The sequence below is a fragment of the Perca flavescens genome, chromosome 24, assembly GCF_004354835.1.
Source record: "Perca flavescens isolate YP-PL-M2 chromosome 24, PFLA_1.0, whole genome shotgun sequence".
Lineage (NCBI taxonomy): Eukaryota > Metazoa > Chordata > Actinopteri > Perciformes > Percidae > Perca > Perca flavescens.
The window spans coordinates 1,640,053-1,652,552 of record NC_041354.1 but is presented as its reverse complement, the minus strand read 5'-3'; the positions used below and the strand labels follow the sequence as shown (position 1 = coordinate 1,652,552).

The 12,500-nt window shown below is 36.7% G+C and overlaps 1 protein-coding gene across 5 annotated transcripts in view; it reads left to right on the top strand.

The window, feature by feature from the left end:
* Nucleotides 1-12,500, top strand: part of iqcb1 (IQ motif containing B1) — a 66,808-nt gene that overhangs the window by 47,257 nt on the left and 7,051 nt on the right. The gene's annotated exons all lie outside the window — the stretch shown is intronic.

Here is a 12,500-nt window from a genome sequence, read left to right as displayed (position 1 = left end):
CTTGGAGAAAAAAAAGACACTTTTCTGTTGTACTCAAACAAGTCTTAAAGTAAAAATAATAGTTTTTATATGTGGAGCAGGTGAATTTATCGTAAGAAAACATGAGACAATAATGATTTTACGTCTTTATTATGATGGAAACTAACAGAGCAACATAGCTTTGTGATGTTTTTATATCTGCAATGTAACAAACATGTCTTCAGCTGCTCTGTTTTTGTAAAGATTATTTTTTTGGGGCTTTGTTTGTTGTTCGGACAGACCTGCCCCCACTGCTAAAAAAAATCCTAAAGGAAACACTGTATTCTTTAACAGTGGACATATTAAAACGTGAACTTCAGACCCAATAGATCCATAGATCCTGCTCTACGCCCTGCTTTGCCCTATTACACCCTGCTACGCTCTGCAGTGCCCAGCTATGACTTTGAATTGAATTGAATCCATACTAATATTAGAGCACAGAGAAGATTTCATGTTCAGTTAAGGTAAACAAACATTAGCAGTGATAGCCTCCATGGCTAAACAGACACAGCAACGAGCGTCAAACATTTACACAACAACTGATGACAAGATGTCATAATATTAGATTGGCAGATGTTCTCTGCATGCAGTAAAGAAATACTGCAACAATCATCTCTCAGCAATAAGTTTAAGAGTTAAAACAGGGTTTTAGGGCTGCTCCCTCTTAGTGGATTAGTCGACTAATCTGTCTTTTTTGGTCTTAGTCAACTTAGATCTCTTTAGTCCATTAGTCATGTCTGATGCTTTTTTCATGCTGAATGACTTATTTCCAAGAAACGTACGAGCACATCTCTGGTAAACACAAGAATTAAGGGTAAATCTGAGTTTATCTGCAAAGAGTCATGCAAAAGGATGCATATATTGAATAAGACGATGCCTCCTTTGCATATTTAAACACAACATTTCAGAAAACGTGTAATACAAGAAATAACTGCCTTAATGAAAGTAGTTAAAGTAGGTTTCACGGTGATATCTGTTAGGTCAAATGTCAACAGATCTGTCGATTAAATCAACTAATCGATTAGTCGATACAATTGAATGAGTGTTAGTCGACTAAGAAGTTCTTCAATCGAACACAGCCCTACAGGGTTTAACTCTAAATTAAATGACTTCTGTCTATTTGAGTTTACAAAACTCAGCAGTGGACAAAGTAGAAAGTCTAAACCAGGTGTCAAACCGAAATCCAGCGTAGAGGGGCTGAGTGAATGTGGTCTGGACTCTGTGGAGGAGAGTCATGGTGTCAGAGACGCTGTAGAAGGACAGAGTACCTGCACTGTGATCCAGGTACACTCCTACTCTGGAGGACCGTGAGGCGCGAATAAGGTCTCTGAAATACCAATTATTTCTGAGTTTTTCACAATCAAACGCCCAAGATTTGTCATTTTGTCCGAATCCACATTCCTCCCTGCTTCCTGCTCTGCTGATGTTCTTGTATGCGACAGCCACGTGAACTCCTCTCCCTCCCGTCTCCACCTCCCAGTAACACCGTCCAGTCAGACCCTCTCTACTCAGGACCTGATACCAGCCAGTGAATCTGTCTGGGTGACTCATATAAGACTGTTGTTCTCTCATGAATGTAGCTCTCCTGTTCCCCTCAGATAATAACAGCCATGCGTTTGCTGTGTTTGGATCCAGTGTGATTTCACGTGAATATTTTAAGAAGTCAGCTCTGGTCTTGGGCTCTGGTGGTGGCAGTAAAACCTCCACTTCAGTCCCTGTCAGTGAGACGTTTGTCCACTTCTCTCTCAGGACGTCCTGTAGTTCATCTCTGACTTCTGACACGGCCGCTGTCACGTCCTCAAAGCAGCTCAGAGGACAGATATGGATGCTGGATGCTGATTGGCTGAGTGGAGACAGTGAGGGGTAGTTGTGTAGAAACTGGTTGTGATCCTCTGTGTGTGAGAGCTTCTTCAGCTCAGCGTCTTCCCTCTTCAGCTCAGTGATCTCCTGCTCCAGCTTCTCCTGAAGCTCTCTGACTCGACTCTCTTCTCTTTTCTGCTGGGATCTGACCTGCTGCTTCACATCAGAGCTTCTTTTCTCCAGGAGACGGATCAGCTCGGTGAAGATCTTCTCGCTGTCCTCCACTGCTTTATCAGCGGAGCGATCGATGGCCTCCGCCTGCTGTTGAAGCAGCTTCACATCTTTCTCTCTGTCCTGGATTCTCTGCTGGATGTTTAGCCGACTCCCCTCGACCTCTCTCTGCCTCTCGGTCCTTTCTGCCGCAGCCGAGACTGTGTCGTGGCCTTTGTGTTCATCCTTAGAACAACGAGAACAGATAAGCTGCTGATCAGTTCGGCAGAAAGTCTTCATCGCCTCCTCGTGACGAGAGCAGACGTTCTCCTGGAGATTCCTGGAGGGCTCCACCAGCTTGTGTTTCTTGAATGGAGGAACATAATAATGAGGCTGGAGGTGTTTCTCGCAGTAAGAGACCAGACACATCCAACAGGACTTGTGTGCTTTCCGTTTTCTCCCGGTGCAGAAATCACAGGCCACATCTTCAGCTCCAGCATAGCATGGGAGTCCAGTCTCTCTCAGTTCCTCCGCTAAATCTGCTGACCTGATGCTGGAAGAAGAAATTGCTTGCTGGTCCAGCTTAACTCCTCTGTGCGCCATTACAACTCTCGGGGAAAATGACTGCCTGACTGTGATTGTCTTTTCACCAGGTCAGTGTGTAAGGTGTGGCCTCGTTGTCGTTACACAACAGGGGAAGACTTATCAAGCTTTTCTACATTCCAGGACCAGGAGCAGCACTTTGATCACTTTGTGATATGATGTATAACAGCTGTGTACTACTATCTCTGTATGGATGTGATATGATATATAACAGCTGTATACTACTATCTCTGTATAGATGTGATATGATGTATAACAGCTGTATACTACTATCTCTGTATAGATGTGATATGATATATAACAGCTGTATACTACTATCTCTGTATGGATGTGATATGATGTATAACAGCTGTATACTACTATCTCTGTATGGATGTGATATGATATATAACAGCTGTATACTACTATCTCTGTATAGATGTGATATGATGTATAACAGCTGTATACTACTATCTCTGTATAGATGTGATATGATGTATAACAGCTGTATACTACTATCTCTGTATGGATGTGATATGATGTATAACAGCTGTATACTACTATCTCTGTATGGATGTGATATGATGTATAACAGCTGTATACTACTATCCCTGTATGGATGTTATATGATGTATAACAGCTGTATACTACTATCTCTGTATGGATGTTATATGATGTATAACAGCTGTATACTACTATCTCTGTATGGATGTTATATGATGTATAACAGCTGTATACTACTATCTCTGTATAGATGTGATATGATGTATAACAGCTGTATACTACTATCTCTGTATGGATGTGATATGATGTATAACAGCTGTATACTACTATCTCTGTATGATGATATGATGTATAACAGCTGTATACTACTATCTCTGTATAGATGTGATATGATGTATAACAGCTGTATACTACTATCTCTGTATGGATGTGATATGATGTATAACAGCTGTATACTACTATCTCTGTATAGAGATATGATATATAACAGCTGTATACTACTATCTCTGTATGGATGTTATATGATGTATAACAGCTGTATACTACTATCTCTGTATAGATGTGATATGATGTATAACAGCTGTATACTACTATCTCTGTATAGATATGATATATAACAGCTGTATACTACTATCTCTGTATGGATGTGATATGATGTATAACAGCTGTATACTACTATCCCTGTATGGATGTTATATGATGTATAACAGCTGTATACTACTATCTCTGTATAGATGTGATATGATGTATAACAGCTGTATACTACTATCTCTGTATAGATGTGATATGATGTATAACAGCTGTATACTACTATCTCTGTATGGATGTGATATGATGTATAACAGCTGTATACTACTATCTCTGTATGGATGTGATATGATGTATAACAGCTGTATACTACTATCTCTGTATAGATGTGATATGATGTATAACAGCTGTATACTACTATCTCTGTATGGATGTTATATGATGTATAACAGCTGTATACTACTATCTCTGTATGGATGTGATATGATGTATAACAGCTGTATACTACTATCTCTGTATAGATGTGATATGATGTATAACAGCTGTATACTACTATCCCTGTATGGATGTGATATGATATATAACAGCTGTATACTACTATCTCTGTATAGATGTGATATGATGTATAACAGCTGTATACTACTATCTCTGTATGGATGTGATATGATGTATAACAGCTGTATACTACTATCTCTGTATAGATGTGATATGATGTATAACAGCTGTATACTACTATCTCTGTATGGATGTGATATGATGTATAACAGCTGTATACTACTATCTCTGTATGGATGTGATATGATGTATAACAGCTGTATACTACTATCTCTGTATAGATGTGATATGATGTATAACAGCTGTATACTACTATCTCTGTATAGATGTGATATGATGTATAACAGCTGTATACTACTATCCCTGTATGGATGTGATATGATGTATAACAGCTGTATACTACTATCTCTGTATGGATGTGATATGATGTATAACAGCTGTATACTACTATCTCTGTATGGATGTGATATGATGTATAACAGCTGTATACTACTATCCCTGTATGGATGTTATATGATGTATAACAGCTGTATACTACTATCTCTGTATAGATATGATGTATAACAGCTGTATACTACTATCCCTGTATGGATGTGATATATAACAGCTGTATACTACTATCTCTGTATAGATATGATATGATATATAACAGCTGTATACTACTATCCCTGTATGGATGTGATATGATGTATAACAGCTGTATACTACTATCCCTGTATAGATATGATGTATAACAGCTGTATACTACTATCTCTGTATGGATGTGATATGATGTATAACAGCTGTATACTACTATCTCTGTATAGATGTGATATGATGTATAACAGCTGTATACTACTATCTCTGTATGGATGTGATATGATGTATAACAGCTGTATACTACTATCTCTGTATGGATGTGATATGATGTATAACAGCTGTATACTACTATCTCTGTATGGATGTGATATGATGTATAACAGCTGTATACTACTATCTCTGTATAGATGTGATATGATGTATAACAGCTGTATACTACTATCTCTGTATAGATGTGATATGATGTATAACAGCTGTATACTACTATCTCTGTATGATGATATGATGTATAACAGCTGTATACTACTATCTCTGTATAGATGTGATATGATGTATAACAGCTGTATACTACTATCTCTGTATAGATATGATATATAACAGCTGTATACTACTATCTCTGTATAGATGTGATATGATGTATAACAGCTGTATACTACTATCTCTGTATAGATGTGATATGATGTATAACAGCTGTATACTACTATCTCTGTATAGATGTGATATGATGTATAACAGCTGTATACTACTATCTCTGTATAGATGTGATATGATGTATAACAGCTGTATACTACTATCTCTGTATAGATGTGATATGATGTATAACAGCTGTATACTACTATCTCTGTATAGATGTGATATGATGTATAACAGCTGTATACTACTATCTCTGTATAGATGTGATATGATGTATAACAGCTGTATACTACTATCTCTGTATAGATGTGATATGATGTATAACAGCTGTATACTACTATCTCTGTATAGATGTGATATGATGTATAACAGCTGTATACTACTATCTCTGTATAGATGTGATATGATGTATAACAGATATGATGTATAACAGCTGTATACTACTATCTCTGTATAGATGTGATATGATGTATAACAGCTGTATACTACTATCTCTGTATGGATGTGATATGATGTATAACAGCTGTATACTACTATCTCTGTATGGATGTGATATGATGTATAACAGCTGTATACTACTATCTCTGTATGGATGTGATATGATGTATAACAGCTGTATACTACTATCTCTGTATAGATGTGATATGATGTATAACAGCTGTATACTACTATCTCTGTATAGATGTGATATGATGTATAACAGCTGTATACTACTATCTCTGTATGATGATATGATGTATAACAGCTGTATACTACTATCTCTGTATAGATGTGATATGATGTATAACAGCTGTATACTACTATCTCTGTATAGATATGATATATAACAGCTGTATACTACTATCTCTGTATAGATGTGATATGATGTATAACAGCTGTATACTACTATCTCTGTATAGATGTGATATGATGTATAACAGCTGTATACTACTATCTCTGTATGATGATATGATGTATAACAGCTGTATACTACTATCTCTGTATAGATGTGATATGATGTATAACAGCTGTATACTACTATCTCTGTATAGATGTGATATGATGTATAACAGCTGTATACTACTATCTCTGTATAGATGTGATATGATGTATAACAGCTGTATACTACTATCTCTGTATAGATGTGATATGATGTATAACAGCTGTATACTACTATCTCTGTATAGATGTGATATGATGTATAACAGCTGTATACTACTATCTCTGTATAGATGTGATATGATGTATAACAGCTGTATACTACTATCTCTGTATGATGATATGATGTATAACAGCTGTATACTACTATCTCTGTATAGATGTGATATGATGTATAACAGCTGTATACTACTATCTCTGTATGATGATATGATGTATAACAGCTGTATACTACTATCTCTGTATAGATGTGATATGATGTATAACAGCTGTATACTACTATCTCTGTATAGATGTGATATGATGTATAACAGCTGTATACTACTATCTCTGTATAGATGTGATATGATGTATAACAGCTGTATACTACTATCTCTGTATGATGATATGATGTATAACAGCTGTATACTACTATCTCTGTATAGATGTGATATATGTATAACAGCTGTATACTACTATCTCTGTATGATGATATGATGTATAACAGCTGTATACTACTATCTCTGTATAGATGTGATATGATGTATAACAGCTGTATACTACTATCTCTGTATGATGATATGATGTATAACAGCTGTATACTACTATCTCTGTATAGATGTGATATGATGTATAACAGCTGTATACTACTATCTCTGTATGATGATATGATGTATAACAGCTGTATACTACTATCTCTGTATAGATGTGATATGATGTATAACAGCTGTATACTACTATCTCTGTATGATGATATGATGTATAACAGCTGTATACTACTATCTCTGTATAGATGTGATATGATGTATAACAGCTGTATACTACTATCTCTGTATGATGATATGATGTATAACAGCTGTATACTACTATCTCTGTATAGATGTGATATGATGTATAACAGCTGTATACTACTATCTCTGTATGATGATATGATGTATAACAGCTGTATACTACTATCTCTGTATGGATGTGATATGATGTATAACAGCTGTATACTACTATCTCTGTATGGATGTGATATGATGTATAACAGCTGTATACTACTATCTCTGTATAGATGTGATATGATGTATAACAGCTGTATACTACTATCTCTGTATAGATGTGATATGATGTATAACAGCTGTATACTACTATCTCTGTATGATGATATGATGATAACAGCTGTATACTACTATCTCTGTATAGATGTGATATGATGTATAACAGCTGTATACTACTATCTCTGTATAGATATGATATATAACAGCTGTATACTACTATCTCTGTATAGATGTGATATGATGTATAACAGCTGTATACTACTATCTCTGTATAGATGTGATATGATGTATAACAGCTGTATACTACTATCTCTGTATGATGATATGATGTATAACAGCTGTATACTACTATCTCTGTATAGATGTGATATGATGTATAACAGCTGTATACTACTATCTCTGTATAGATGTGATATGATGTATAACAGCTGTATACTACTATCTCTGTATAGATGTGATATGATGTATAACAGCTGTATACTACTATCTCTGTATAGATGTGATATGATGTATAACAGCTGTATACTACTATCTCTGTATAGATGTGATATGATGTATAACAGCTGTATACTACTATCTCTGTATAGATGTGATATGATGTATAACAGCTGTATACTACTATCTCTGTATGATGATATGATGTATAACAGCTGTATACTACTATCTCTGTATAGATGATATGATGTATAACAGCTGTATACTACTATCTCTGTATGATGATATGATGTATAACAGCTGTATACTACTATCTCTGTATAGATGTGATATGATGTATAATGTGTATATGTATGATGATATGATGTATAACAGCTGTATACTACTATCTCTGTATGATGATATGATGTATAACAGCTGTATACTACTATCTCTGTATAGATGTGATATGATGTATAACAGCTGTATACTACTATCTCTGTATGATGATATGATGTATAACAGCTGTATACTACTATCTCTGTATGATGATATGATGTATAACAGCTGTATACTACTATCTCTGTATAGATGTGATATGATGTATAACAGCTGTATACTACTATCTCTGTATAGATGTGATATGATGTATAACAGCTGTATACTACTATCTCTGTATGATGATATGATGTATAACAGCTGTATACTACTATCTCTGTATAGATGTGATATGATGTATAACAGCTGTATACTACTATCTCTGTATAGATATGATGTATAACAGCTGTATACTACTATCTCTGTATAGATGTGATATGATGTATAACAGCTGTATACTACTATCCCTGTATAGATGTGATATGATGTATAACAGCTGTATACTACTATCTCTGTATGGATGTGATATGATGTATAACAGCTGTATACTACTATCTCTGTATAGATGTGATATGATGTATAACAGCTGTATACTACTATCTCTGTATAGATGATATGATGTATAACAGCTGTATACTACTATCTCTGTATGGATGTTATATGATGTATAACAGCTGTATACTACTATCTCTGTATAGATGTGATATGATGTATAACAGCTGTATACTACTATCTCTGTATAGATGTGATATGATGTATAACAGCTGTATACTACTATCTCTGTATAGATGTGATATGATGTATAACAGCTGTATACTACTATCTCTGTATAGATGTGATATGATGTATAACAGCTGTATACTACTATCTCTGTATAGATGTGATATGATGTATAACAGCTGTATACTACTATCTCTGTATGGATGTGATATGATGTATAACAGCTGTATACTACTATCTCTGCCCTGATTCTCATTTCCCTGAGGTGTTTTGCTGTTGAGCTGGCTACGTAACCCTTGCACCTAGGGCTGGGCAATATGGAGAAAATCGGATATCACGATATTCTTGACCAAATACCTCAATATCGATATTGTAGGGTTGACAGTTGGTGCTTTTACGAAATATGTTCAAACTTAGATTTTTGATAAATAATCATCAGTAATGTGGACATGATGTCTAAGTGAGGAAAAGGCAAATAACAGAACAGTTACAGTCTGGTAAGTTCAGAAAATTACATCACTTATGTCATATCACAATATTACGATATCCAAAATCTAAGACGATATCTAGTCTCATATCACGATACTGATATAATATCGATATATTGCCCAGCCCTACTTGCACCCCAGCTCCACAGGGCGCACCTTCACCCTCCAGCCTCGGTCCTGTGCTTCAGCTGCTAGATGTGTGTACTGCAACTTCTTACGCTCATAGGCTTCATCGACCACATTTTAGGTGGATCCAAGAACGCTAATTAGCGCCGGCCATTATGTCCTGCTAGCATGAGTCGTGTTGAGAAATCTCTAAAAGACGTGTTCGTTTGATTTCTGAGGAGGAAGGACAGGCCTGGGTCGAACTGAAAGTTAAGCAAAAAGCTTTAATGAACAACACGATGAAAACGACATTCAAAACACAATCAAACATAAAACATGAAACACTGCCAGCAGTGGACTACAAGACATGCTTCCCCTTGGGGGGGTCACAGTTTGCAGCCATGCGACATGTCAAAACAAATACACGGTAAACAGCGGACTTCAACATGCTTCCCCTTGCGGGTACAGTTGAAGTCCCGAGACATTCTCCGGATCGCACATTTATTCCCTAAACCTGGGTGGTTCCTCAAATGAAATCTTCCCCTATTGGTCAGATGTCTCTCAAAAGAAAAGGTGTATATCTTCCCAATCAATCAATCCAACTATATGAATACACATTCTTCGTTCTAATTACGTCTAGCTCAACAGGGGGTGGCTCTCAAAAAGTTGTTTAAACAACAAGTCTTCTGGAGCTTTTACATTCATGCTAAATAACAGCCATGACCTAATCAATTCTTTAGAAGCTTGAGAAGGTGTGAGCCAGACAACATTCCTTCACTCGGTCACACAACAGTTGACATTTACCTAAAAGTATATTGTACATTTGGAGCCGTTCGCCAAACTACCGGGCCAATCAGCGTTGGTTTTGAGGTGGGTTAGGTGGTGATACACAGATGGTTTATCCAATCAGCTAACCAGGATTTTCAGACAGCGGTAGCCCTAATTCTGTTAGCTGCTCGCTAATGCTTTTTCCTCTTGGATCCTTCTTTTGGAATATGGACCGGGAACCTGAAACCTGAAATGGGGTCTTTTATTCTTTTATTCCTGAATTCTCGTTACACAAACGGCAAATCTCCTTTACCGACATGGTGCTAGCTTGCTGAGCTGACGAGCTATGCTTTGCCTGCAGCAGCAGCAGCAGCAGGGGTAGCCTGGCTCGTGGTTGTATTTTCATATACGCTTCGTTGATCTGGCCCGTCCATCACCAACATAGGTTTTGGTTGTTAATTGGTTATGTTTAATGTTCAGCTTCCTTGTTACACAACACCGGGAAGGGTTATCAAGCTTTTCTACATTCCAGGACCAGCACTTTGAGTTTGAACTTTGTTTACTCATTTAAAATGAAACCTTCGTTAAAACCTGTTTTCAAAAGTCGTGATTGGTTGGAGCCAATAACACATGGACAGTTTGGAGCCCGCTTTGTTTTGAGAGCAAGGAGAGAAGGGAGTGGTTATCAAGCAGCACAACTGTGTTAACTCATTTAAAATGTAGCTCAGTTCAAACCTGCTTGACATCTGAAAACATTGTAGTTTTACTTTCATATTAGTGTATGATACCATTAATGAAGTCATGTAGTCTTGCGTTGCCAGACCTTCCTCCACAGTGCTGCGAAAGAGGGTCTGGCTAGTCCACACAGCATTTTCGGCACAGGTAGCCTCGGCAAGGGAACTTTTTGTGGTGGAACGTGGGCACGTAGGGAGGCGAGCTCTGGAATTAAAATGGCTGTTGAAAAGATAAATGTAATTTGATTGTCTGTTGTAGCTCGGATGATGTTTCCATAATTGTCCAGAGTTTAGAACGCCACCACAAAGAAAGCAGGAGGTGAGGGACATCCCATGAATGAAACGTTGTCGATATAGACTAATGATCATGTAAACCAGGGGTCTCAAACTCATTTTCCCAGAAGGCCACACTGGAAAAAAGAGCATCACACCGAGGGCCAGACATGGAGAGTTTATTGACGTGCTTTTGGTACTGCATGTCACTTTTTATAAAACATCTTGGTAGCTTTCTTTCCTCATTTTTGTAGTTTTTGTTCAGACTTTTTTGTGGCTTTCTCAGACATTTGTCACCTTTTGGTAAATTTGTTGCTTTTTGTCACATTTTTGTTGACATGAAGCCCTACGAAAGTCATCAAAGGAGTTCCTTAGCCATCAGCGAATTTATTAAATCAAGCAAAAACAGCCTGTTTCTCAACCTGAATATGAAAACTCTGCTGCTTCTAGGGGAATTGTATTGCGGAGTCAGCAAACCTGCCCAAATTCTGCTTTGAATGTCAGGTAATTGCAGTTTAAAAAACACTTTCCTGTGTTTTTGGTTTGGCGCACAACTAGGCGGGCCAAAATGTATTGTGAACCCAAATTGATATATGGGCCAGATATGGCCCGCGGGCCTTGAGTTTGACACATGTGATGTAAGTCTACAGTTTCTTCACACATCACATCAGAAAAGTCTGTGATTTTATGTACAGATATCCTACTGTCAGAATCATTTACATTATCAAATGATAACCAGGGCCACTGAAGATATATTAAAGTTCATTTTACTACGAAAGTGCGGCTTATTTGAAAATAAATATGCAGACTTTGGCTTATTATGCGTTGAATTATGCGATCGCATAATCATGTTTTTCTGCAGGGACTGCATGTTGTCTTGTTTAGAGTAATCAGTTTAATATTATTCTATGCTAACAGTTTAATAAATAACAAGAGGGAAAGAATGTGTCATAATTTCCCTAACACATTTATTTAGAGCTTTTATTTTTAACATGTAAATACAATACAACATCCAAAGAAAATAGTAATGTAAAAAAAAAAGAACAGTTAAA